This window comes from Chroicocephalus ridibundus, chromosome 2 (genome assembly GCF_963924245.1).
Source record: "Chroicocephalus ridibundus chromosome 2, bChrRid1.1, whole genome shotgun sequence".
Taxonomy (NCBI): domain Eukaryota; kingdom Metazoa; phylum Chordata; class Aves; order Charadriiformes; family Laridae; genus Chroicocephalus; species Chroicocephalus ridibundus.
Genome location: NC_086285.1, coordinates 55162115 through 55189930, shown reverse-complemented (window position 1 = coordinate 55189930; position 27816 = coordinate 55162115). Strand labels below are relative to the sequence as shown.

At 41.4% G+C, this 27816-nt stretch overlaps 1 protein-coding gene across 1 annotated transcript in view; it reads left to right on the top strand.

The window, feature by feature from the left end:
- Nucleotides 1-27816, top strand: part of ITGA9 (integrin subunit alpha 9) — a 232582-nt gene that overhangs the window by 53989 nt on the left and 150777 nt on the right. The gene's annotated exons all lie outside the window — the stretch shown is intronic.

Sequence of the window (27816 nt, the reverse complement as noted above, 5' to 3'; positions counted from 1 at the left end):
AGTCTGTATCACCAGTCTAGTGGGAAGTATGGTTGTATGGTGAGTTGCATATCCTCCTTACTGAAGGACATATTCCCGTAGAAGAGTGTGACCTAAATTCAATGGATATCACTTGGCACTGTCTTGTTTTGAGAATCCAGCAGGTCCAGACATCCCTAAATGTATAAACTTTTCCAGGAAGCTTCTTTGTACCTAAAAACTGTGAGAACGGGAGATAAAATTCATCCTTTGACTTTATCAACATTTTGTGCATGGCTGCTGAGAGATAAAAATAAATAAAGGGACCAGCAAGGAGGAAACGCTGTCCTGTTAAGTTGTGTGGATCTCTGGGAAGAGACTAGGTAGCTTCCATAGTTTTTTGTTTCTAGAACAACCTTTGCTTTCTGCTGTGGAAAAGCTTCTTAAAGAAAATGTAGACCTATGACATTGCCATTACTTAGAAAATATGGCTGTGAGTTCACTGATTCTGGTACTCCTCAAATGAGCGTATCTGATTAGCTTTAATGTACTGAGTTTGGATGAAAAGGAGCCATATACCTTTCTATCTTAACCCAATAATGATTTCTTTCATGCTAACCCTATTGTAGTTTTTGGGTACTACATAGGATTCCTTAAAGAGCTACATATGCCCAGGAAACTGTTTAATTTATTGTAGCATTTATAGATGATGTTGGGAATGCAAAGGTAAGAACTATTTTTCTGGAAAATTCCTGGGAAATTTCATTTTTATAGGCAAGGGAAATGCCAACAACTTAAAGCAAAATGGCTGGTTAACAAACAAGGCTACTGGCTTTCTGTATGGTATAAGCAGTTATTTTTCACAGTTGGAAGAATAGAAGGAAGTGTTGTTTTTTCGTGGAAGGGAGAATGCAAAGCAGTGGAGAAAGGTAATCCCTGTGCTTTCATGGGAAAGGTGATATGATCCACGAGGCTACATTTGAAACATCAAAGAAAGCCCTGCAGACTCTGGAGGAGTGGAAATGGGGTCATGATCTTTCACTGCTATCCTTAAGTAACAGCTAGTAAAACAAAACCAAAAACCCTGAAAAACAAAAAAACTCTCCAAACTCCAACCGGAAATCTCCTTGATTGCATAGTTTTATGATGGAATGGGTGATAAAAGATGTGGACTTAAAATATACAAAGTATTTCACTTGGACTTTCCTCTTTCCTTTTATTTACTGTATGCCTGATGAATTCGCCTCCATGGCAAATTGAGTTATTTGCAGTTGCATCCTTAATCTGTTCACTTTATTATTATTCATTTGAATCCCTGGTGACAAATAGGTTTATATGGTAACATAAGGAAGTCAATTCTGGACTGGCTAGGATCAAGGATAGAGAAGCTCTTTGGACTTGTGCATGACCTCACGTGCTAGCTTCACAAGCCCTACTAAGGAAACAAGGCACCTGGTCCAAATGGCATACAGCAGAGCTCCATAGGTTACGTTAGTGAGGTGAAAGCCTGTGCCAGGCCTTGCTGATGACATTGTCTTGCCAACGTGCAGTTCTAGCATGCTGGAGGCATAAAACAGAAGGACTGAGGAAAGTTGTGAAAAAACTAGACCTATACAAGCTTGCTGCAATTTCTTTTGACAGATTAGATCTCAGGAGACTCCAGCGAAACTGAGCACTAAAAGAATTGCAGTCTGCAAATAAACTGACAGGGAGACTCAATAAATCATTTTGCAACTGATAAGTGTCAATGTTTTGAGCATGATTCCTTTCCTATTTGTGGTTCCCTCTCAGGACAGGAGCTACTATTCTTATTGCTGCTGCTGAAATTGAGTATTAGAGTCTGTCTTTCCTCATAACTGTGTGACTGAGTTAAGTGTGTCTATCTCACAAGGTTGGTAGGATATGTGTAGTTCAGAACTCGACCTTGTACAAGGCAGGCTACCAAATTACAGCTGAAATTGCTAGAATTAGGGTAGTTCATGAGAAAACATGTTTTTCTGGTTGAGAACAGAGAATGAAATATAAATGCTTTGGGACATCAAGATGCTTTGAGTTTGGTTTTGTAGTGGGCATGGGGAAGTAGAGGAGAGAGGCAGTTTTCTGAATTTTTTTTTTTTTTGCCCCTCCATTAGAGTCTGTTTGATTTCTAGTTAGGAAACTTTAATTCTTTGGTATACATAGTCAGTAATTCCAATACTCGCAGCGCCTCGTGTCATCTGCAAAAGCTGTTGTTTGTTTTAATTTAAACAACCTTTGGAGGTTTGACTGATACATTCAGTAGAAAATGGACAGCTGGTGCACGTGGCTATTAATTAAGAAGTTGAGGAGCATCGCTGTTTTTTTTCGCGTCAGTGTGTATCTGATCCCGCTCCCCGCCGTCTCTCAGGAGGTGCTTCGCTGCTGGACAGTTCCTCCTCCAGCCGGCTGGAGATGATGGTGCTGCCACTACGGACCTTCTCTCCTTCAACGGTGATAAAACTGCTAACAGCAGATAAATACACTACGTGACAACTATCTGTCAGTTTTGCTGGAGGAAAATGAAGCAAAAGTTTAAATCTTACTAGTTGTGTGTGTTTGTTTTTTGTTTTTGTTTTTTTTTTTTTTAAGGGATTTGTTTTTTGATAAAAGGAATGGCAAACATAAACGTGAGAAAATGGATCGTGGTCCTAAGAGGAGAAGCAGCAGAGGTTGCAGAAGGGGATAGAAACAGAAAAAGATGAAGGAAATAAATGGGTTTTGAGGCGTCACAAGTGTCTCCTTAATCTTAATATCTGGGCCTGCAGCTGAAGTGTAGAGTTTTCTCTTGGGAACTGCACTCGTTTGGTGCTCAGAAGACTTGAGTTGTGTGTTTAAGACGTGCTGTGATCAGGGCATTGACTCTGAGAAAACATTGTTTTCCCTTCCCAGCAACTGCCCTGGTTGTTTCCTGCTTATGTGGGCTCCCCTAATATTTAGGGTAGATTTACCTGTGGATAGCACAAGAGAATTTGATGCAGACAGCGAAGCACATTGTGGCTGCAGATTCATGCAGGGTCAAATCTCATCTTCCTTAATTTATCACAAAGGTGTAATGGTGATGGTGAAAGCCCCTTATACAATTCCTGCATTTATTAAAGAAGCACCGTCTGGTTTCTTACCGTGCCATGGGCCAGCCAGCTGGGCTGCCTGTTGCTACCAGTCACTGCTGTCTGTGTGCAGAGTGAACATTGTAATAGCTTCAAACACTTATCAGCACTGGTACATGATTAAACCAGACACAGCATTTATATTTTCCAGAGATCTTTTATCTGGTGACTGTCTGGTTGTTTAAGAAGTCTCATGTTGCTTATTGTATTAACTCTTAATGGATCCGGCCATAGCTTATGGGGAGGATGGGGCTGAGAAGCAACAGAGGAGCAGTGATACCAAAGGCTTTTCGTAATGGCGTGTAGGTGGGGAGCTTGGGCTGTGTTTGTACAGGCAGGTTTGGAATAAACTGCTGCCTTTTCAACAGAAATTGCACAACTGTGTTTTATTCACTGCTGAATTCTGTAACCAAATCTTTGCCTGTTTATAGGTATGTTTCTGGCCTTTGTATGCCATACAGCACTTGCCTCAGGTCTCTAAAAATACTTTGGGTTGCTGATCTTCCCACAGCTTCATCTCTAGTGCTTTCCAATTTTAGTCCCTGTCTGTGGTTGTGATTATTTTTCCCTCTATAGATCTTTGACCTCATCTGAGGGGGATGCATGTATTAGTCTTTTATTCTTAATTCATAGTAATCTGGCTTTTTTTCTAGAGTCTGGGTAGCAAAGCATTCTGTCTCACAGTCACGTGTGATGTGGAGATCACATCACTTTGATCATTTCCAAGATGTACTGTCTTCTGAAAGCTGTCTGCCTGTGAATTAACATCTCTGTGTTAAGATTTGGCTGGTAGTGTTACAGCATAGAGACATACAGCCAGAGATACTCAAGAGCTTGTTTTGAAGGTTGGGGTGTTTTTTGGGGGGGGTGGTGGTTTCTCCCATACTGTCAACACGGAGCCTTTTAGAGGCGATAGGTTTTCAGCAGAGCTTGGTTGCTCACTTTTAGCGAGGCCTTTCCCGGAACGCTGGTGCTGTGAGCAGTGGGCTGTGTGTTGGACGTGGACAATAACCACCGCTTTGTGGAGGAAGAAGTGAAATACAGACCCTTGGCAAGCACAGCTCCCCTCGGTAGTGACCCAACTGGTCCTGCACACCTCTCCTTGGGAGAGGAGAGAAGTTGGAGGAAGTCAAGGGATAACACTTGAAGTGAAGCCTACTTTCACAGCAGCAACAGCTATGAAAACTTAGTCACGATTATCTAGGATTTCACAGGGTTTGGAGCACTGGGCAGACAAAGGGAGCGCTGACCTGTTCCAGCTTGCAGCAGGAAGTTTATCGTCGCTGCAAGACGAAAGCTGCTGTGTAGTTTTGCCAGGAATGATGACTGCAGTGAGATTCAGTGCTAAGACCAAGAGCAGAGTTGATATCTTTGGGTTTGTTTCTTTTTGCTGTTTTATATAACTTTTTTTTGTCCTTTTGCTGAGCCAACTGGAGAAACTGTCAGGCCGAGACAGATGCAGTCATAGCATATGTTGAGCCTTAAAGGGCTGTGGGATAGGTAGGGTGATCATGACGCACAGGGGTTTATTTACAGAAGCATGCTTTCCGGAACAACCCTGTTTTCCAAAACTGCGAAAAGTGTGCTTGTAATCTATTAACACAGCCTGCCTCCCCTCCAGCAGAGCAAAATAAATATAATCTTAGCAAAATAAATATAGTGTTTTCAGTTGCCTCACTCTGTAAAGTGATCAACCCTCTCCTTTTGGATATACTCTTGCCAGCACTGTGTAGAGCTGATGTTTCACCTTGAAAAATAAGCCAGGGAGAAGAGAAGCTGCATTTTTTACCCGAGTAGCTCATATGGGCAAGGGAAGAACAGTTGTTAGCTGGATAACTCTGTGTTCCTTTTTATTGCCTCTTAAGTACAGCGATTTAGACGTACCAGAAGGAGAATTAGGAGCTGGTGGGAAGACTGACATCTTTGTGCTGGGCATTAATTGTATCAAGATTTAAATACTGTTAATGACCATGGAGTTGTCTTTGGCTTTTCCAAAAGTTTTTGCAAGGTTCACCAAGAGCAAGTAAGATTGTCTTTCAAGGGTAGGCTTATACACAAGTTCAAAACTGTCCTGCACGATGTGGCCAAAATGAAGCTGCCAAATATGTGTGGCACTAGCATCCTTTCAGAGGAGACCCATGCTGCAAGTAGTTAAGTGCTGTAAGATCTGTTAGGGCTGGTAGTGCAACTACATGGGAGAGCAAACTGTAGCAGATGTGGTGCTATTAACCATTTGGGGGCTTTTTACTGGGCAGTGTAGCTAGTAGGGCTGTGTGGTAGCCCAAAGGGTCTTGTGTCCTGAGGCCAGTGGGAGGTTTTCAGCTGTGAGCTGAAGGCAGAGGTTTTGTCCAGATGTCCTCCTCTGCCCATCTTCCCAGGTTTTTAAAGAAATCACTTTTTTTGTTTTTTCTCCTCACACTGACAGATGATATAACGGGGTGGCAAATGCCTCCTCCTTTCTGGTTGGACAGGGTCTTTGAGTGTTTTCTGCTCTGTACAAAGCTTGTCTGTTATAAAAACAATGAAACCAAAAAAACCCCATCCAATTTCAAGTTTTAGTGAGGTAACCAATTTTACTTTAGTTCACTGTTGCTCTTCAGCTTTTGCCAGCATGTATGAAATAGGCCAAGTACATTGTTTGTGGCCAAGACAGAAATTGGTTGCTCTGGTGGAGCTGCTGTCAGACAAAGCGCCTGGTTAATCACATTCATGAATCCAAGTAGAGAGATTTTATGCTCCCCAAATGAAATAAATATCATCTTGAATGTGGCTCAGTCAGTAGACTTATAGCACAGCGGCTGCTGAAATTCTGCTTTGCCTGCCTTGTATTTCTTTTTACCTGCCTTTTTTTTAAACTCTAGTGTTACCCGCTAAACCCTAAAGGGATCCAAATCTTTAATCTTGAGCCCTTTGATAAACTTGTCTGTTTGATATATTCTGTAATGGAAAAGAAATATGATTTATTTTTCAAGTAGAGTCCCTCAAAAATACATATTTCTTAAGTTTTAACAGAGTTGAGAATTACTTTCATTGCTTGTAAAGTCTTAATGAAGTGTAACACTTCACTGCTGGTCTTACGCATTCAGTAGCCTGCATGTTCCTGGCTTTACTGTCTGCCCACTGATGTGTTTCTGTCTGATACCGTAGTTCCTCAAAAAGAGATTTCATTTGCAAATTAAACCTTTTGGAGGCTCAGGAGGGGCAGATATAGGCCTGGATGGAGTATGTCTCTTTTAGGGAGAAGGATACCAGAGCCCATGGTTTGGAGAGGCTGTCCATGGGGCTTTTGTCTGAGAGGAGTCATTGCATTTCCCAGTGATGGCACTTTTAGGAAGTGAATGGCCAAATAGAGATAAAAGAGGTGCTGCACTTTGTGCTAGGAGAAGTTATTTCAAAAGGTAGGTAATGATGGATAGGAATATTTTTGCTTTCTCTGGCACTCCTGGTTAACCAAAGAGCTTGTTTTCTCAGGTGGAAAGAAGCAGCAAAGAAGGTAACACTGCCGTTTTAGGAACTTTCTAAGCTTATTTTTCGTACGGAGTGATATAAACTAAACACATGATGGCAAATTGTGCTGTAAAAGTTTATTAGTGCTTCTTTGGGACAAATTTACACTTGGGGGGAATACGCTTAATGCTAGAGTATTGCTGCAGAAAATTACAATAGGGAACAGCTTGTTTGTCTTAGTGGTTTTCCTGTTTATAACACATGGAGGAATATCAGTCTGTGCGGTAATCTCGGACACACACATGAACATGCTTGGCTTATCCTGTCCAAACTGGGGAGTGCCTAAAATTATCACCCTTTCATTTTGCTACCCTTAGGAAGGAATGAGCAGGGCCCTTCATCAGGAAACAGTGGAGGCAACTTCCAACAGAAAACTCCTCACTAGGCAAAAAAAGAAAACAATTAATTTTGCTGGCTGTGTCTTCTGGGTGTGCTCCAAACCTATAACCTCCTCATAGTCAGAACAGACTTGAGACTCCTGGGAGACTTACAGATGCTGTGTTTGGTTTGAGTGGCAACACGTAATGCTAATCCAGTGGCCTAATTCATACCAAAAGTGCCTGACAATATGTTTGAAGAAATGTGGGAGTAATAGGTTGCAGGCGTAGAGCTTTTTTGGCAGAAAATGCCTTTTCTTCCTTTCTCCCCCACTACGTAACTTCAGTTGTGGAACTGAACTAATCTTGAACTCCTGACATCCAGAAAGAATTGAGGAAAGGCACATACCCTGTGCCGTTACTGTCACTCCCATGCGAACCCCAGTATTTCCATATGCAACGGGCTAGTTACACATGGTATGGTTTTGCTGGTGATCAAAAGTTACATCCTTGGTCATAGGCTTCCAGTTTGTTGCATAATTTTAATTATCAATGTCCCTTGTAGAGCTGCGTGACCTCTCCTGGAGTCGCAGTTATTTTAGGGAATGTTTAGTCTTCTGTACCTGGAACCTGCATGTTGTCCTACGCTAACTGTGCTCCTCTGGAGATTTGAAATAGATAGTTATCTGTTAGCGCAAATTGTTTTCCACTTGCCCACAGTCTCTTTAACCTGATGGCAATGCTTAAGCTTGTTTCCTGACTTTATATACGAGATATTCTTATGGATTGGATGCACTAGGCAAATTAGCTTGCGCTTCTCCTCTTTGGTGTGTCATGATTTTATAATGGCCTTTTCTCCCATCAAATGTTTGTGGCCACTGTGCTTGCTTTCAGTGGTCATTTTTGCTTTGAAAAAAGGATCATCTTTGAAAATAAGCATGCTTTTGAAAGCTGTCCTCAAAGCAGTGAAGTAGTCAAATTTTAAGAATATGTGCAATCTAATTTTAAGGGTTTGTTTCTTCCATTGCTGTCTTCTGGCTGGCTCACAGTGTAATGTGCCATTTGTTTTCATCTGGTGTTAAAATTGTTATTGCTGCATGTGAATTACACAAATTTAAAAGAACAATTTTCATAAGGGATATTGTAAAGGCTCTGTGTAACACAAATAGCTAATTAATTAATTCTTAAGCAAAAGCTCAGTGTTACTGCACCAGAGAGATTTCTCTGATCGGATTCCTACAAGAACATAACATAGCAACTTCACTGTTTAACAGAAAATTTAACCAGAGGATCTTCTAATCTACCTTTACTGTCAAGTTATTGACCACTTTTTCTGCCTAAGTTGCACTTACTGGTGTTCATAATTTCTCATATGTAACATGAGCAGTTTCCTGTAAATAAAGTCCTCCGTGAAATTATTTGCCAACATTTATCTTCTCAATGAAAAACGGAAAATAATGAGTGGCTTTTGCATGCTTTTTATGCAAGCTGGATTCTTTTATTGCCGTCTTCTTGTTCTAGTTATTTTTAATCTCCATTTATGCATAGGTTTTAAGGCACTAAATATGTTTTACTCCGTGGTATGTCAATGTGCCTAACCATAAGGCTAGGGCTGGGTGATAGTCTGACTGTAATAACAAATACTAATGAAAAGGAAGAGAATCCTGCAATAGTTTATATTAAGCGGTTGGGGTTTTTTGTCCTGGGAGAAGACCCAGGTCTGTTGTTAAATTCTAGACTGAAATGTGAGGAGTTAGCTGTAAATCTGGGGGAATCTATGTAAGAGTAAAGTAAATTTACTACTTCCTTCTTTTGGCATACACACTGCATCACTTAAGACTTCCTTAGATGACAAAATAAGTTAAAAATACAACTGGTTAAACTTGTTATGACTTAGTAATTTTCATCCTATTAGCAGACACACAGCTTCTTATTTGGGAAGATTGCCTATAAGGGAACTGACATTAATGTCGTTTTGGTGAGAAGAGTGTAAAAATAGAAACAATTATCAAAGAATGTAAGTTAAAACAGAGTACGTCTTAAAAGTTTATACCTTCTTTCACATATTTTTGACATGCTAGGATATGGAAAGCACCAAGTGAAACATCCATTAGCTATGAAATGGCAGTTTTGGTGAAGCCCAAGTGTATGGGGATAATGGTCTGAGGGAAAGGCTTTTAAATCCCTTCCATGTAAGAGACTAATCTCTGTCACCTGCACCTGGGTCAGGGCAACCCCCGGTGTCAATGCAGGCTGGGGGATGAAGGGATTGAGAGCAGGCCTGCCCAGAAGGGCTTGTGGGTACTGGAGGATGAAAAGCTGGACATGAGCTGACAACATGCACTCACAGCCCAGAAAGCCAACTGTATCCTGGGCCGCATCAAAAGAAGCGTGGCCAGCAGGTCGAGGGAGATGATTCTGCTCCTCTGTTCCTCTCTGGTGAGACCCCACCTGGAGTACTGCATCCAGCTCTGGGGCCCTCAGCCCAGGAGAGATATGGACTCTGTTTGAGTGGGTCCAGAGGAGGGCCATGAAGATGCTCAGAGGGCTGGAGCACCTCTCCTGTGAGGACAGGCTGAGAGAGTTGGGGTTGCTCAGCCTGGAGAAGGCTCCAAGGAGACCTTATTGCAGCCCTTCAGTACTTAAAGGGGGCTTATAAGGAAGATGAGGACAAACTTTTTAGCAGGTCCTGTTGCGGTAATACAAGGGGTAATGGTTTTAAACTAAAAGAGGGAAGATTTAGACTAGATATAAGGAAGACATTTTTTACGATGAAGGTGGTGAAACATTGGAGCAGGTTGCCCAAAGAGGAGGTGCTAGATACTCTTAAAGCTCTGTTCTGTCTTGCAGGTACGAAGTCTTTGAGATCAGAGTGAAAAATTTTAAAACAGAACCTTTTTGTTGTTGTTTTCTTATAAGGATTTTCGTTATTCAGAGAAAACAGGTGATTTCATGCAACTCTAATAGCTATAAACTACTCCTTTTAAATCATTGAGCAGATCACTGAGTGGTTCTGAATCACTCTTTGGTTATATGCCACCAGGGGAAACCATTGCTTCATGCGCTGGTAAAGTACAAATTCACATGGTAACAAACCCAGTTTTGTATGAAAAATATTATACATGTGAAAGTGAATGAGTCCAGTTCCCATTTGTGGTGCATGATCCCCCACCCCAGAAACTGCTTGCCCAGGAAAGGCTGCTGGTTTGCCCCCATTCAGTGAGCTCTACAGTTCATGGTGAAGAGGAGGCTTGAGCCCAGCAGCTGTAATTGGCAACCGATGAGCTCCCTGTGACTTGGAGGTGTCAGTGGGCGCCCTGGCACACAGGAGTGTTCAATCCATCCCCTGCTTGATTGCAGGAAGGGAGTTGGAGGCGGTGGTTTCTATTTTCTTGTGTTACTCATGTGATTGTTTCCATGAAAGCTAACCCTGTCTGTTCTCAAATCACGGCAGCAAAAATCACAAGCTGGCTTTGAGAGGCTGTGCCCTGGAGCACAGCCAAGTTTGGGAGCCCAGTCCAGTCTGTGCCAAGACAACGCAAGCGCTGCAACCCTGGCAATAGAAATCAATGGCAAAAACTATCCCAGGCTTCAGTAAGGAGTGAGGATCTTGCCTGGAGACCAGAGCAGACCCTATTCACATGAGACAGCATTTTCAAAGCCTTTCCTGAACCCACTAAATATTTCTGGTGTGGGGCAATGGGTGAATGTTTAAGCCTGCTGGGATGGTGCTTCCACTTCTGGTATTTCCATTCCTGCTAAATGCACTGGGGCAGGTTGTGCTGCCTGTATCTCTGCTTAACCGATGTGTAGGTAGTCAATTGTGGCAAAACCCGTCCCTGAAATGGAGATACCACCTGAAACTGTGCTGTGACACCATAGCCATTGCAAGTGATAAATATTATCCAAAGAGCTGTTTTTTATTTGTCCCTTCCAAGAACTTGGGCAAATGCCAGAATTTATTTTTAAACTTTATATAAGCAACTTAAATATTTGTGATGACTCATTTTTCTTTCCTTATATTTTGGGAACAGTTTTAATTTTGCCCTATGTTGTTTCTGTGGGTCTTTTTTGGCATTGGTTCTCTCTCTCTCTCTCTCACCTCCCTCCTGTAACAGAATGGTCTAATGTCCTGTATTGACTGAAGGCTGGTGGGTTCAACATAAGGTTGCTTGCTTCAGGGAACGAGCAGAATATATTTACAGGGCTTCTGCTGTGTCCCCCTCCTACCCACCAAGACAGCTATCTAAAAATGTAATGTTTCTGACTGCATGATCTGTATGTATTTTAATTTTGGTGTTAATGCTATCTTTTTCATCTTGGAAGGAATACTGAATGCAGCTCTGGAGTGCTGCATGGTGGGCAGGCAGCTTGACACTTAGTACTTATGTATTATTACTATTAATCACTTACTGTTGTAAGCATTTATCTTATGTCTATCCCTAATTCTTTAGTGCAGTGGTTCTTATATTGTCAGCCTTGAAAATGTTGCGAAGGCAATAAAGGTAAAATGCTGCTTAATAAGGTTCTGTAGATCTCTTCCTATTGCCTTTCTTACTACCAATACCATTTGGGAGCCACTGTTCCCACCTATGCTAGAGGCACAGAAACTGCCGCAGTTCGTCATTGAATTCATCCCACCAAGTCAATGGGATTATTAAAGTACAGCAACACATCTGCCTTTCATGATGATACCTCCTGAGACCTATTTGTCTCTTTAGTGACTGATTGGATCAGTCCAGGATTTTGGATTGCGAGCTGCTGGGATCAGGGACTGCCTTTTACAGACCCTTGTATAAACAGCAGCAGTGTTTATGGCTATAAACTGCCAGGGAGACAGTCACCGTGATGGATGAAGATCTTCTAAGGTTTGGATGCTTAGGGATCGTTTTCTTAAAATAGACATCCCCAAAATAATCCACAAGAGTATATAAGCTGTCTAAATCTTTTGAGAAAGCAAAGTTTAGGCTGGAGATCCCATGTGAGCAGATTTTCTTCTCTTACACTTCTTATTCTGGCTCGTCTGTAGTGCTTTGTCGGGGTGTTTCTGGAAACGTATGTGCTCTCATCCTTCTAGTTCCCGTCACAACCAGAAAGAAAAGAAAGCTCAGAAATAATTAGTATTTTATTAAGAAAAAGAAAAAAATAATCCAAAGCTTGAAAAGCTTTTATAAGTGTGTTTTATTTTTTGATATAGCTGCAGTCTTTGCCATTTGAACAGTACAGTATTCTGCTGGTAGCTGAGAAGCAGGAAATCAAATAAGTAGGTATGAAGAAGAAAGGAGCAGCATCAGTAATGTGTGTGTGTGTATATATATGTGTGTATACTTTATGTATCTCATATACTTCTAATGTCAATATGCAAGGACTATTTAAAAGAATTTAGGATATGATGATATGCTTCTAATTGTCATACTTTTCTCATCTCAAGGAGTCGTTGCAAAATATAATAGACTGTGAATCTACACAACAAAATGGATGTTGTTTAGCATGTTGGTTTTCCTACTGCTAACTCTCTTGTTGTGCTGAATGCATTCCTCCAGTGCCAGGCTGGATGATAGGTGTAGGCCATGAGACAAGCAACGTGCATCATTTTTCCTTTGCCAACAGCTCAGCATTATCCAAAAAGAACTTGATGTATGATCCCTGGAGAGCATGGTGTGTAGGTTAGCTTAGATGGCCAAGAAACGTACTGCCAAACTTACACTCCACCTAGGAGCTCATTGGTTTATGCTGGACCTACGGCTGACTCTAGGCTTTGGCAGAGGAATTTAGTGTGCCTCTATTGCAAACCACTTCTTCTCTTTTAAAACCTTTTTGTCAGATGACGACTGTTAAAACTGTGCATCTGTAACTACAGGTTGCAGCGTTTCGGATGAATGTGCCGATTTCCTTAATCGGTATTTATTTGATAATAACATAATTAAGGAGAGTTGTGATCAGATTTTGCTTGTTTCTGTCCCACTTGCAATTTTGAACAGATGGAATATTCTTATTCAGCTTTTGATCACCATTTGATCTCTGCTCCACCCTCGGAAAAGTTTTTCCTTTTGAGGCATTGCAAGAAGTTATTTTTGTGGATGCATACTACTGAATCTGGGTATGAAAGACAGGACTACATCAAGCTGTGGGCTGCAAATTATTATCTTATGTATACAGTAAACACAGATGATGGAAGTCTTGACCTACAAGTTTGCTTCACTAGACAGATGGATGAAACTAACTAAAAATATGCAAGTTTATTTCATTCCCTGAGGAAGGGCCTTTGGGTCATAAAGTGTCTATACAAACAAATCTTTATTTTTCCTTTACTATTATTACCACTAATTTACTAATATTTTGACTAATATTTACAACTTTTTAGTATGTATTTTCAGCTTATCCTTCATTTTATACAGACCATACATTTCTGAGTAATGAACTGGAATAAACTCCAGTCAGTTGCATAACTAAGCCTTCTGCTGTTCCCCTTTTCTCTACTTTGGAGCAGTCTTGTTTGTATGAAGAGAGGGGGAGTGATGCTAGCTTTGATGTTAACTATATTTACAGAAACTACCCCAAATCAAAATTTGTTTGAAAAAGAAAGCCTGTTTAGAAGGAAGCTGGTAGGACATCTTCTCTAGGAAAAGAAAAACAGTAAGGGTGTATTATAGTAGTGTCTAAAAATTCCTAACAAGACATGAACTTCTACTGTGCTAGTCATGAACAAAAGCATGTTTAGGACAGTCCTTTACCCTTCAGATGTGATAGTCTGTCAGGATCACTCTTATCTTCTTTGCTTAAGAATTGCCACTGGGTAATCCAAGGAAGAAGTCATAGAAGGGAATGAGAGGTGGCCGCAGCTCTTTCATACACAGTGTGTTATATTCTGTACTTATCTCAGACAGATCTCTTTCAAGCCTGGGTTTTATGAACACAATTGCAAGGGATAAAGGGATAAATATCCATTATTTTTACCAGCGAGTGGTTGGGGGACTGTGGCATTAAGCCATATCCCCTAGAAGTGTTTACAGCCACATGCAAAAACAATGTACCAGGTCCTTTCCTGTGACGGCAGTGGTGAGCGCAGCATTGGGAGTCAGCACTGCCCTTCAGGGAGAGGGCAGCTGCAGAGTTTACCATACAACCTGGTGTAGCTAGATAACACATGGATGAATCTTGTTTAATCAGTTAAGTCTATACCCATAGACGATTGAAACTTTGTTACCTTGTATATGTTTTTATTTGTGACTTACTTAAAAAAAAAAAAAGGTGTGTTGGTGTTTTAACATTGCATTTTCAGTTGACAATCTTGATATTTTTGTTGAAGCACTGAAAACAGGTGCAATTTTCCTTTTTTTGCATATAAGAAAGTGTTGTGGGGTTTGGTTTTTTTTCTTATTTTTTTCCCCCGTGTAATCTCTTTCCCAAATTGTGCAAAGGGACTAAGCTATGATGCTGAGCATATTTCATTCCAGCTCAGTCATTAAAGCTTGTAACCTTATAGCACTGTAGGCCCTGTGGAAAAAATACTGCAGGGGAAGGTAGCATGACTTAAGGCATTTTTGAGAAGTTTGTCTGGAACAAGATTCCAACAGTGGTCATCTGAGAGAAAAAGTGATAGCAGCACTGGCGTAAATGAGGCTGACGTGCATGACTGGATGATACTTATCTTGTCCCTCTTTCCATGTCTGTAGCTATTCACCTTTGGTTGCCCTTAAAATTAATGTCAAAAAATAAACATTTTTAGGGCACAATTCACTTGGCCCATTCCACATGCGTGTTTTAGGGCGGGACAAGTCAGACTCCATTGACTAGGTCTCCACTGGCTCACAAGAGAGCCAAGGGCAACTCGTTGGAGTAGCCATCTGTATTCCAGATGTGTGCATTTATCCAAATGAATCCCACCCAGTCCAGTGTTGTCTGACATTATTTGCAAGTTAAGAAGCAAAAATGCTCAGTTGGTAACAATGCACTGATCTGTTTCCAATATTCTAGCCAAAGGACTGGAACAGAGAAGTGGTACAGTCAAAAACTGACTTTCCACCTCACCCTTCCTACAGTCAAATAACAAGAAAAAAAAATCAGGCTTTTCAGCTATAAATCTGAACTCAGCATGGGACAGACAAGGTCTAGTTGGGTGAAAAGTAATGAAAGCGAGCAGAGCACAACTGCTGTCCTCTGTTCCTGTCTTTGTGTCTACTGGTCATGGGGTAAAAGATAGAGTCGTCTTTCATATATCTAAATCCTACTAATTTTCTTTGGCTTCACTGAAATGTGATGAGATGGCTATCCATAATCAGAAAATTTGTATTCCTGTATTATAGCTGGGTATCCCACCTTGCTTTTAAAATAGCAACCGACGCGTGTGGGAACCTTTCTATTGCTGTAGTAGTAGTTGGATCAGAGCCTCGACGAACAACCCAACAGCTGTGAAAGATGTTAGCTAAATGGTTTTAAATAGTTTATATTACTCTCACTGAAGAGCTTAGTGGTAGCATTGTTATGCTCTACTTCTTTTTCGTGTTTGGAACGCCTGTAAAGTTACCTTGTGTTTGAAGCCAGTCATATTTTACACCTCATCTTCTGAAAATTGATTTGGCATAAGGGTAAAATCTGCTTTGTTGGAAATCAGATGTACATTAATTCAATAGTACAGCTCTCTCACAATTTTTGTCATCACTTAGGAGTTTGGAGAACAGATTGTGGAGTGTAGAAGGCAGATGGTGTGGTGGGGTAATGTTAATGCAAGGGGCTAGCTGAGGTTTTTGTTTGGACTCTGCCAGGATCAAGTGCCATCAGCTTTTTCTTAGCAATGTCCACAGCTGTATTAAACAGTTTTGCAGACAAATCTGTAGGAGTGCAGGCACAATAAATTTGGGCATTGTTACTTCTGCTCTAAGCATTCAGAGATGCTTCCATCTTGGCATGGAAAGAAATACATTTCTATGATTCTTCTGTGAAACCCCTTTTCCCTCCCAGAAGGGGTTTTTGTAGGTTTGGGGGTTTTTTGTTGGTTTTTTTTGCATGTGTCTAATGTAAGACTTAACCAAGAGAAGAAAACATGCACAAGGTGTTTGGGATTTTAATAACTGATACATAATGTATTTTTGAGAGCTAATGAATAGCTTTATTCTTGTGTCTTAATCGCTATGTGATTAGCTGTATTTCCAAAAAGTTGCATTGCACTTTCTTGGCCCCTCAAGAAATAAGGTGTTGATGAAATGTCTGTTCTCATGTTTCAGTGTTAAAAATTTGAATTGAGATTTTGTGTCAAGATTTTGCTGACTCACTTGCTTTGTAGGATGTGCTACTAAGATCTTTCTGTCTCCAGTCATGGGAAAATAGGGAAAACAGCTAAAACACGTGAATGAGCATTGTTAAGTAAAGCCATAAGAAAATTCTTCTCTTCTCCCCCCTTGTTTTGATTTTTTTAAAAGTTCTGGTTGGATCTAATTGTTTTAGGTTATTTTGACTGACTGATAATTAACTAGATTAATGACAAAATAAATCGTAAAACCCACTTAATCCATCCCTGAACAGTTTACCATCTAATTTTCAATCTTAGAAAGAAAGAGATTGAAACAAAGAGAGCAGTGTCGTCCTGCTGGCAGACTGAACTCTAGTTTCAGAGAGAGGTTCCTGGAGTGGGAGAAACAGTGATATGACCTTTATTTACTCTGGTCGGAAATGACTGTCCGTACAAAAGCCTACAGTAGGAGCTTGGAGGATACCTAGCTGACCTTCTGTGTAGATTAAAATAAATAAATATGTTATATTCATGAAAAATATTAGTTCCTTGTAGAAAATTTAGCAGTCAACCAGATTGTTGCTTTTCTTCATGGAAATCTTCAATTTTCTATTGGAAAGTGAACATTTTTGCAAAAAATACACTGTTGTGCTCTGGAAAGCTTTTACTTATCCTCTCGTTGAATCATTTTCACCTCCTTTCTTGAGCTGAAATGAGTAACTATTGAAACATCTATGTAAGACTGAAGTAACATTGGTAGTACACACGAAGGCAAAAGATCACGTGGGGCTTGTCTCTTAAAAGCTGCTTTGTTGAGCTCGATCCAAAGTGTACTGAGGTCAGTGGAAAGAGAAGTACTAATCTGAAAGGGCTTTTGCTTTGTCACAGGGTACTGTGACAAAGTGGTGGTACTTGGTGGTGGGGAGAAAGGCAATTATGCACAGTAATAAGAATTCATTGCCTTTCTATAGCAAACAAAACTTTTGCTGAGAAATTGCATTTTTGCTGTGGCAAACTCTTTCTCAAGTTTTATTGCCCCATAAATGAAGGACTGGGTTGCCTTTGCTGTGGGAAGAGGAGGGAAGAGAGCTGGAGGAGAGGCCTGAAGAGGAGTTGTTCTTGCTGTCAGTGGGTGAGCAAAATAATAAATAAGCTGCAGCAGTGACTTTTGGTGTAGGCAAGTTTCTTCCTACAACTATGGCTACTACCATCCCATGCTCCCCACTCCAAACTACAGAGCTGCAACAGCCTGGATTTTAGGTTGTCATCAATATAAAGAGGGACTAATCTGCTGACTTAGTGGTTACCAGTCTGCCAGTGATGAGCACCATCTCTGAGGAACCATGCACTTGCAGCGCTGCACAGTTCATGCACTCTCAAGCTCCCCTCATCTTTCCAGGAGAGAATATTGCCTACCTGTGGGGCCCCCGGCAGAAGAGTCATGTAGTGCCCATGGGTCATGGACCTGGCATTTCCATCACTGGGTAGCAGATGTGAAAATGGCTTCTGGAAAGGTTCACTTGACTTTGGCTGACTTCAGTCTGTCCTGTTTGCTTAACTTCCTAAATGCACGGTAAGGAAGTTGTTAAAGCATGCCCTCTGTTTCTTTTCTTCCCAACAGTGTTCCTCTTAAAAGCTTTAGAAGCTTTAGAGAGGCAGAGATGGAGTTTCTCTCAATCTGTGCCAGCTGCCCATGATAAAAATAAATACCTTTCTGCTTGTCAAGCACTGCTTTCAGTGGAAAATGATGGCACTTTCAATTTTTATTTCTGTAACCCTTTGGCTTCTGTAATGAAACTTAAAACTTTCTCCATGTCTTTGGCTGCTGCTTTTGCTGAATTAGTATTGTGTTTCCTGCCTTAAATGAACAGCGAGGAAAACTTCAAAGGAAACAAATGGACAGGCAAGGAACGCGTCAGCAGTCAAGAAAAGTCAAGCAGTTTTCCTGCCAGTGAAAGGACATTTTAATCTGCAGTGCCTCCGGTGCAGGGATTAGGTAGTGGTGACTGAGGATGAAGAGGAGTTGGTATGGGAACGTGCTATTACTCCCAGTAGCAGCTTGTGTTTAAGCAAAGCGTACTGTGTGTTTATATGGACACCACCACATGCGTGACAGATCTAATTTGCCACCTTGTGAATGGAAAAGTTAATCTCAGTAAGGTGGTTTATTTTTAGTTAGTCTACAAAAGAATAAAATGAAGGAGAAGCAGAGTTGGCCTCACAGTATGCTGGATTAAAAAGTCTAAATTTGTGTGTAGTGCAAAAGCTTTCAGAGCTTATTTTCACTGTGTTTCCTTTCTATAGTAAACACTGCTTCTTTTGGTCTAAGAGCAATTCCTTCTCCTTTCTTAGCACTGAAGCAATCTTTTGAGCTTTTCCTTTTAGAGATGTCTTTGCTTCATTTTAATTCATCAGCATGATTAAGATGTAGGATCTTGATGCCTGGCTGCATTGCAAAGAAGAGATTAATTTCTTAAGGGACCCTTACTGCATCTTCTTGGGATGCTGTTCCTGTAACACACTTCACAAGGGAGTTAGTTCAGGTTGTAGTGATTATTTCCTCTAAACCTGGAAAAAATAGTTACTAGTGGGATGAACTTCAGATCAGCACCTCAGTGTTAGCAAACTCAAAATTTTATGCATTACATGTAGTTACTTGACTTAAACTTCACCTTAGAACAACTGATTTTGCACTATCCAGGATGACTCCATTCCTACTGATGAGTTTATCCTCACTGCATCCTTGCTGACATCAGCAAAGACTTGTGGCCTTTGTCTGCAGGTGAGGGGGAAACTGAGACTCAGGGGTCTTTTTGCTCTGCCTACTTGCCATGTAGCCAGCTGGTGCAGCACATAAGGCAGGGATGGACTAGCTGAGAGGAATGAAGGTAACAGTGAGGTCTGGTCACATACTAGCAGCTTCTTACAAAGCAGGGAGCTAGCTGACATGTCCTGGTTCCTGCATGTAGGACCCTCCCACCTGCTGCCTGCAGGGGTGGCTGTTCATTCCTAATGATTGTCCAGAATATTTACTTCTTGTAAGTATTTCCGTAGCATCCAGGAAGTGCCTGACCCGAATATGGAGAAGCAGGGAGATGCATTTCAGGGTGTCAGAGAAGCTCCTGCAGGAGCTGAGTCCTAATCATGACAGCAGGGTCCGCTCTGGGCTTTGGCCTTATTCCAGGGTTTCAACTCACGCCTTGGTGAAGGTTTTTTTTCCCTTTGTTAGTCTTACCAGTGCATCTCAGACTAAGATGGAATGAAATAGTTCATGGGCCATGGCATGTTGCCGTGTGAATGAATGGTGGATTTTAACAGTTTCCTTATGAAATTAAAAAAAAAAAAACCCAACCCAAACAACAAACACAAACTAAATAAAGCTTTCTAAATAAAGCTTTCTAGTGTAAGCAAGTGGCTGATGTTTTCCTGCTGGTAAAATTTTGTAGCCCTCATCTCATCCATAAACCATGCGTAGCAGCAAATACTGCTACAAAAAGCTGCCTTGCGGCCATTGAGTAGGACTGATAGAGGAGAAGGGATGGTACTGAAGACACTGCTTGTGCCTATGCCCTTCTCTAAGATCTATTGTGGGGACACTTCCTTTTTTATGGGCTGACTAGTGTAGGATGGCCTCCACATGGCCCATCCCTGGTTCCCCTAGGGCAGTCTGGCCACGCTCATTCACTGCATTGCTGTGCTGTGTGGTCACCAGCTCAGTGACTGCCCCACAGACCTGCTCACCCAAATGCATCTCGCCTGTGCAATGCATAGCTGTTGTCAGTCCGGTCATCACATGGTGCAGCTGCTTTAGCATGTCCTGGGAGGGCTTGTGCAGCTCTGTCTGTCCCACCTTCTCCTTCCTCCTCCCCTTCCAGTCTGGGGGCACCCTGCTGCTACAGGGCCTGGGATTCACATGCTACTGTGTATAGCAAAGGGCGGTGGGGGGTAAGCTAGCGGTAGTGGGCTCAACAGGGCAGGTTCCCACAGGCAGTCAAGACCTATGTGTGTGAAAAGTGGTCATGAGAAAGCACAGTCATCGATTTCTAGGCCAGTACCTGCAGGAAGAGAAGCTTGCAGAGAAGTGTCCAGGTGATAGTTGAGAAAACCCAACCTGACACCCCCCCCCCAAACTGTAGAATAATCTGAGCATTCTAGTTCAGGGTTAAAATGTGGCAGGGAATTGTTAATTTAAACAAATTATCTTCAAGCACTGGAGCGTGAGTGCTACAATATGGCTTACTAAAATGCCATGAGCCCTGCTCTTTGCTGCTTTTGCACGTAGCCTTTTGCATGTGCTGAAGGGAGCACAGCTGTATGTGCAAGTAAGGCAAGGAAACCTCCTCCTGTGGCATCTAACCAAGGAGTTCACGTTTTTGTGTGAAGATTTATAGCTGTGTAATAAACATTCCTCTGGATTAGCATGATGATATTTTAGGTATCAGAGTTGCATCGATCAGTATGTGAAGGAAACCTTGACAGGGCAGGAAGCCGAGAGATAAACTCGCATGCCTGCAGCTTGCAGTCGCACAGCTTTGTGTTCAGCGGTACCTACGGCATAAGGCAGCTTGTAAAAGGCAAAATTTTTCCCGAAGGTGTCTCATGGCAGAACTGCTTTTTCTCTGACCCCTGCAGGGAAAAAACCAGACCACTTTCATATTTGTTTATAAAGAAGTGTAGTGGGTTGCATTGCCTGTACCCAGGTAATTCTACATACTAGTATCAACCAGGGTACGAAAAGGATGTTGTAGGGAGTCTGGCCTCTCTACGATGTGTTATATACTGTATAAATATGCTGTATTATGTTGTATTTTGACTCTTACGTGGCAGGAGAGAGGCTCTCTGTTTGGGATCCTTATGTCCATTAGATGCTGCTCTCCTTGCCCCAGGCTTGATCCTCCTCTGCTTTCTATTGCAGGTCTGTCTGTCTTTGCTGCTTTCTCACAGCCCTTCTCTTTCTTCCTCTTTTTCTCCACGACATCCAGAGTGGATTTGGTCTTTGATGTTTTTATGGCCTTGCTGCTTTCCCACACTATGTGGCTGCCGGGTCTGGTCTGTCACCAATCCTCCTAGGATACAAATGAAAAAGTGTTGTGTTTAAGGACCATACTTGTGCTCTGTCCTGTGGCTTCCCTAACATTCATTAACCATTTTATATCACCGGGTGTAATATTGCAGAAGAATAGTTTTGTGCCCTGTTATTTGGAAGCACAGGGCCTGATGGTGTTATCTAGCAAAGACGTCAGTGTAGTCAGAAACACTTTTCCTTATGTCTAAGCTTTGCTTTACTTGGCTTTCTTGAAATCATGGGCTGCTGTCGGGTGACAACATACATAAAGCTATGTGAAGTCTTCTTGCTCTTTAATAGATTTAGCTAGCAGGTCAGCTCGGGAGGCTTTACAAATTACTTTAGCACCTTTCTTAGAGATGAGCACAACATTTCTGTTCTGCTGCTTCCAAGTACTACCTTCATCTGTTTACCTTTTTTCTTCAGTTAAATTTTATGCTTTTGGCACGGGGGCTTGCTTTCTGGTTGGTGTTGGGACAGCATCGTTGTCTTCTACCATAAATGAGATTTTTGTGTCCTGTGGTGATGCCCAGTTTCTGCATTGCCCAGGAAAGAATTAGAGTTTCTTGGCTTTGACATGCTTAGAAACAGTGAAATGTTAAATGTTTGCCTTTTTAAATTTTATTTTATTTTTTAAATCTAATTTTTCTAGGAGAATTCAGAGGAGCCTAGGGTACTGAATTCAAAAGAAATAATGAGAAATGTAAGATTTCCTTTTGTTCCACTGTTCCTCTCACCTGCTGCATTTCAGTTACAGTAATTGCACAATGTGCCATATTCCTATATAATGGCAACAGAGATAATTTTTAGTTGGTGTTTCCATCAAAGGTGAAAATTATCTCAAGATTCTCTATTTGTATTAGTACATGGCAAAGAAAAATGCCTCTCTTATGAAGAAGCCATCCATCTTATTTGGATAGGGAGAGGTAAAATTTTGCTTAATGATCTAATCCTGTCCATGTGTCTGTATGTATATCTCCTGAGCCACTAGTGTCAGAGAATGCAGTTGCTCTCTTGAGTTTTCATTTTCATCAGAGTTTGCTTTTTCAGGGTCAAAAGTATTCTGGGGATTTAATTACACAGTGTGTTTTCCTGAGGATCCCATGGGCATACTGCACGTAGAGTTATATGCCACAGTACTCCAACGCTGTGTAAACAGTATGACTCAGGACATGAAATAACTCTGAGCCCTGGCCAGGCACCTCTTCAGCAAGTCTTTTGCTAACATAACTTTTTCAACAACAACAACAAAAAAATCACTTGTTTTTTAAGTCAGTGCAGGTCTTTCCTTTTATGAGGCAGGTGTCTGATTTTAGAGTTTTGAGCTGCAGACACAGGTTCTTGTTGTTATGCTTAATGTTGGCTTTATACTTTCAGATGTCAATTTGGATGCATTTTAGACATACTGAAAAGTGGGTATTTTCTGCATCAGAAGATAAGGGGGGACACAGGGATGCTGTAACTGCATAGCAGTAGCAGAGTTGTAACTTCAGTTTCTTGACACTTAGAAATAGACAATGGATGAAGAATCCATTCTAAAGAAGCCATGTTAATTGTCCTACTTGATTATGAAAGATTTTGGTCATACTGTCATGTATGTGCGTTGAAAAAATGGTTCAACTTGGATGAATTTCTGAAAGGTGAGGGGACTGCGCAGTCAGGTCAGAGCAGCGTTGGTATGAACAGTTCACAGGAGACAATGTAAGCGCAGACAACGACACGTTGCTTAGTGTGGATCAGCCTGCATCTTTTCAGCAGAGCAGACCTGCTTCCAGATGCTAGTGATGTGTTATGATCCTTTCCCCCGAGGATTTTTGTGGGAACCTGAACTTCGCTTTAGGTAGACAATCAAGTTCCAAGAAAATTTCAGGAAAGTAGCCAGCCTGCTGCTTCCACTTACAGACTTGGGCTACAATAGAAGAGTCAAAATGAGCATACATGGGGAATTCTACGTGAAAATCAATGGACAAGGTTGTGTTTCTGCTAGGGACTTAGTCTGGAATTAATTTCTGTGGGTGGTTTTCAGTGTGATCAGGTCAAACTTCAGTGAGTCCATCTACACAATGCTGTAATTTTTGTATGCGCTAGTGGTACCGTGCGGATGAATACTCTTAGTATTTTTCACATCTGTAACTCAGTGGTTGTCTGTAAATGAAACAGTTTTTATCTTTCTTTAGATGCCTTGGTTGTATACACATGCAGGTAATATGTTGAAGACTCCAGAGCGCTCCCTTTTCTAGAAACCACACTTGGTCTTTCATTTTCTTTTTGTGTTCCAAAAAAGCTCTTTACTTTTCCTGGGCTGTTGAGTTGGTTGAGGAGCTTGCTATCCATTGCCTTGTTTTCAAGGCATGGGATTTTTAAAAGGCTTCAAAGGTGTGGATTGTGTGCAAAGAAATATGGCAATGATGTTTGCTCAGTATTGGTATAGTTTTGATCAGAAACAGCATACATTATGTGTCTGAAATAATTTCTGAAAATTATGCTCTATACTTTTGCTGAAACTACCTATTCATCAAGGAAATGAATTTTGTCTTTTCAGGAATGCAACCTTTAGGACGTGTGGAACTCCTGGGTTGGTTGGTTGTTTACCAAATAAGAAATATAGTGAAAAGGTCTCCAGAACATACTAAATAACTCCAATTTGTATCTCAAAGTGTGGTGAGGAAAAAAATACCTTCTGGATGAAATACCCAAACTTGAATTTATTGCTTCATCTAACCCAAAGAAGCTGCTCTTGCTTTTCATACATCTTTCATAATGTTTGGGCTACAGTGGATGTTTATTGTAATTTTGCAAGTCGGGAGTCAGTAGCCATGTTGTTGTATGGATTTAATTTTACTAGGGTTTCCAGTGCTTTCCTCAAGTGATGTGATCCACAGCCCTAAAAATTAATCCTTCTGTGGCAGAGACCGTGAAGCTAAGGATTATTGGGAAGGTTGTAAACTCTCTCATATATAAAAAGACCTTACCAAGTAGTCCAGGAAACCTTGTAAGAATAGCATGAAATTATGTCTGAATCAAAACTTCCCCTGGCCTGGACATTTGAGGCAGGACTACTTTATCTCTGTTCCAGAGCCAGATCCATAATGCATTCTTTACTGGTGAAGCCTTGGCCAGCTCTTCAGCTAGAAGACTGTATTAGCTGGTTCCTAGAATAAGAATGTGGACTCAATGAGAGATTTATTGCAAACAGCAGAGCAAACTGGTTCATGTTAAATAAAAGCATCTGTGCTTTTCATATTAAATATAAACTCCATATTTAATTCAGGTGTCTTTTTTCAGGTTACTGCCTTTACATACTGCAGGAGGTGGGTCTGACTGAACTGTCTGTAGCGCTACCCGCCTCTTTCTCCTGAATAGTACCCAACAATATAAATTAAATTATTTCTCTAAAGTGGCTATTACCCTAGCTCTATCAAAATTCGATTTCATGTGCCCCAGCTATCTTTTCAATTTTCTATATGTTTCTGAATTGCATCATAGCCTTTTCTAGTTTTGGCTAAACTTAATAATTTGGCATCATTTGCCACTTCAGTGCTTGCTTATTTTTCCCAATCATTTAAAATTGCGTTAAACAGTGATCCTCACTCTGTGAACGCAAGACTGCACTCTTAACCTCTTGCCGTGTCTCTTCTATTAATGGTTAACATGATGAAAAATTCTGATATAAGCCATCCAGGAAGGGACAGTGTTCATGTGAAAGACAGTGCCTGAAGCATGGACCTGAAGACCTTAGAAGTAAAAGCTTTTAGAAACAGTATCACATCACTAGGAATTTGCCCTCATTAACATCCTGCCCTGAAGTGAGCCACTAAAGAGGCAACAGGTGCAGGTAAGGGCTTAAGTTTTAAGAATACTGTTTGGTTTGGGTTTTGGTTGTTTTGTTGTTTTTTTTTTTTTTTCCCCAAGAATTTACTTTATTAAAAGGAAATGGTGAAATAATCACCTTTTTTTCCTCTCAAAGATATTCCATGCTTTATAAATGACTTTGGAAGCACTGAAATTTCATCATTGAACATCTGAAGAGAGGAAGTGTCTGCTATTCTCCATGCTTTGGATTAATTCAGGTGTGGTCTGGTTCTTTGCTTTGTCTCCCTCAGCATAAAAATAGACCCCAGAGTGTTCAGTGGTCCCTCCATCGGCCCCCATGAGACAGACAGCAACTTTCCAATTGTCCCCTGTTTGACAAACACAGTACTAAACATGTCTGGGTAGTTACCACCTCTGGCAAAGAAATCCTGGTGTTTGATCTTCAAGGCACACATCCCAACCATTTGAATTGGAGGGATCACTTTATTAGCTGCTACCATTAGCAGTCACCATCTCCTTTGTGAACCAGCCAGCAACTAGCCCGTGTATGACAAGCACTCCTGACCACCCAGTTTGTTGTTTAAATAATCCAGGGAGTTAAAAAAAACTGAGGCCCTTGCACCACGACCACCAAATTTGGCATGTCCTAGAGAGCTTTGTTTGGAGCCGTCATTGTTTCCCTAAGAGGAAATATTGTTGTGTGTTTAAAGTCCTGGGCAGGGAATTCAGAAATCTGAGTTGAATCCTCAGCTGTAAAGCAGTAATCTGGTGTGAAGCTGGGAAGGGACTTACAATTTTTCTTTCAGTTTCTGATCTTTGTGTCACCCTTCTCTCTTGCCCTTGGGTCGTCATTCCTGTTTGCTCCACAGGCTTTTTGTACTTTGAAGATAGTCTCTAGCTTGCTTCCAGTTCCTATGGTGATCATTTGTTTTATGTATTTGTGTGTTACTGGAATGCTGATTCTTTGAATCCAGCTCAGAATTCGGTGTGGTTCTGCCAGAAAAATCAATTTGCGCTTTGATTTTTTTTCTTTTTCCTTTGCACGCTGTTTTTTCCTCTCCCTTTGGGTGTTTTGGCAAAGGCAGAAATTACCAAATCTCGCGGCCATCCACCGTGGCGCAGAGAGCTTGGGTGAAAGTGTGGTTACTCGCAACTGCCAACGTTGTTGTAAGAGACGGAGCACTCCAGGGTCAGGGGCCAAGGCAATAGATCACACAGATGCTTTTAAGTTGAAGGCATTGATTGTTTGCTTTAAAATTCTTCTCATCTTCCACGCATTTTGTGTGTGTGCACATATCTGCCAGCTGGGCTAAATCAGCCTCATTCTGTAAATACATTTTTTAACAATACTTTCCATCATGTTCTCTATTTGGGACCTTCTGTTGGGCTGTTCCACCCAAATCTATTTAAGTGCTTCGTATAGCCACAGCTTAAATTTTGTACACCCTATTACAAATAAGAATAAGCTTTTATTTGGCCAGTTGATAGCAAAGAAGTGTGGAGGACCTCAAGCTATAACACCTCAAGCTGTGACCTTGCTAGATCTCCTAAGAGAGATCCTAGCAAGCTGGGAAACTGCATGGAAAAACTTGAAAACTGAAAAGCTGTAGCAAAGTGGGTTGGGGGCTTTGGGTTTTGGCCTTCCTTCCTTTGACTTAATGATGAGCCAGCTTCCCAACATGACAATGCTTTACTGTTGTAGGTGGCTTTTACTTCAAATGAACCAAAAAACTTTAGACTTAGATTAGTCCTTCTGACTTAAGGCAGTTAACTGTTCTAAAGCAAGGGCCTCATTCTGCAGTCTGGCTGTGTTGTTAGATGAGGGGGGCAGAAACCTCCAGGAGGCAGGGACTTCGGATCTTGGTGACCAGAGAGAGTGTGAAAGCAAGACAAAACACCTAAGCATCCAGTCATGAGTCTCTCAATTGAAGGTGTTTGCTTTGGGATATCTCAGGCCTACTTTTCAGGAGATCCCAGTATTACAGATATTGGTGGAGCCACTATTTCATTTGCCCTTCTTTCCTCCAGCAGCTGGCTCCAGCTTAGCCCCAGAGAACAACCAAGGGAGCCAGAGATGAGATTTTGGTTAAAACATGAGCCTAGGCGGCAGTGTATCTCATGGCTTTTTCTTTGAATGACACTCAGTAACCTGGGGGCATGTGTTTTGGGAAAATCAGAGCTCCTGAGTATGGCAGAAGGCAGCTGCTTGGAATTGAGTTCTTTGTGGATGCCAGAAATTTACCTGGGTTCAAAAAGCGATCACGTGAATCCATGGTATAATACTGCAAAGATAAACACATACACAGCCCTGGACTCAGGGGTTGCTGGAAGCTGGGACGGTGTGTCAGTGGGGTGTCACTGTGCACTTGGCCTTTGCTTATTCTTCTCTGATAGGATTTGCTATTGGCTGTGATTGGGAATGGGCACAGACTGAGACAGTTCACTGGTCTTACCCAGCACTCTTACCCCATATTCTCATCCTTGTAAATATTTTTAAGTTAATTCTAGTTGAAATACCAGAGTCGTAGGAGATCCTTAAAAAGGTAATTTAATTAATTCAGCATGTCTGCTGGTGCTTCAGTTCGCTGATGGCCATTTTTCAGTAGCCGGTTGCACCAGTAGTATCTTCATCCAAGGCTGCACCCAAAGTATTATATAGTGACAGATAGAAAAATATAGAAAAGCTGTGCCTGTTGGCACATTACAGGCAGGACAATCTGCAAATGGGTAGGCTCCAGCATCAGAAGGAGCAGGAGCTGACCTGCTCAGGAGGGATGGAGACCGAGTCTGTCCTATAGAGGA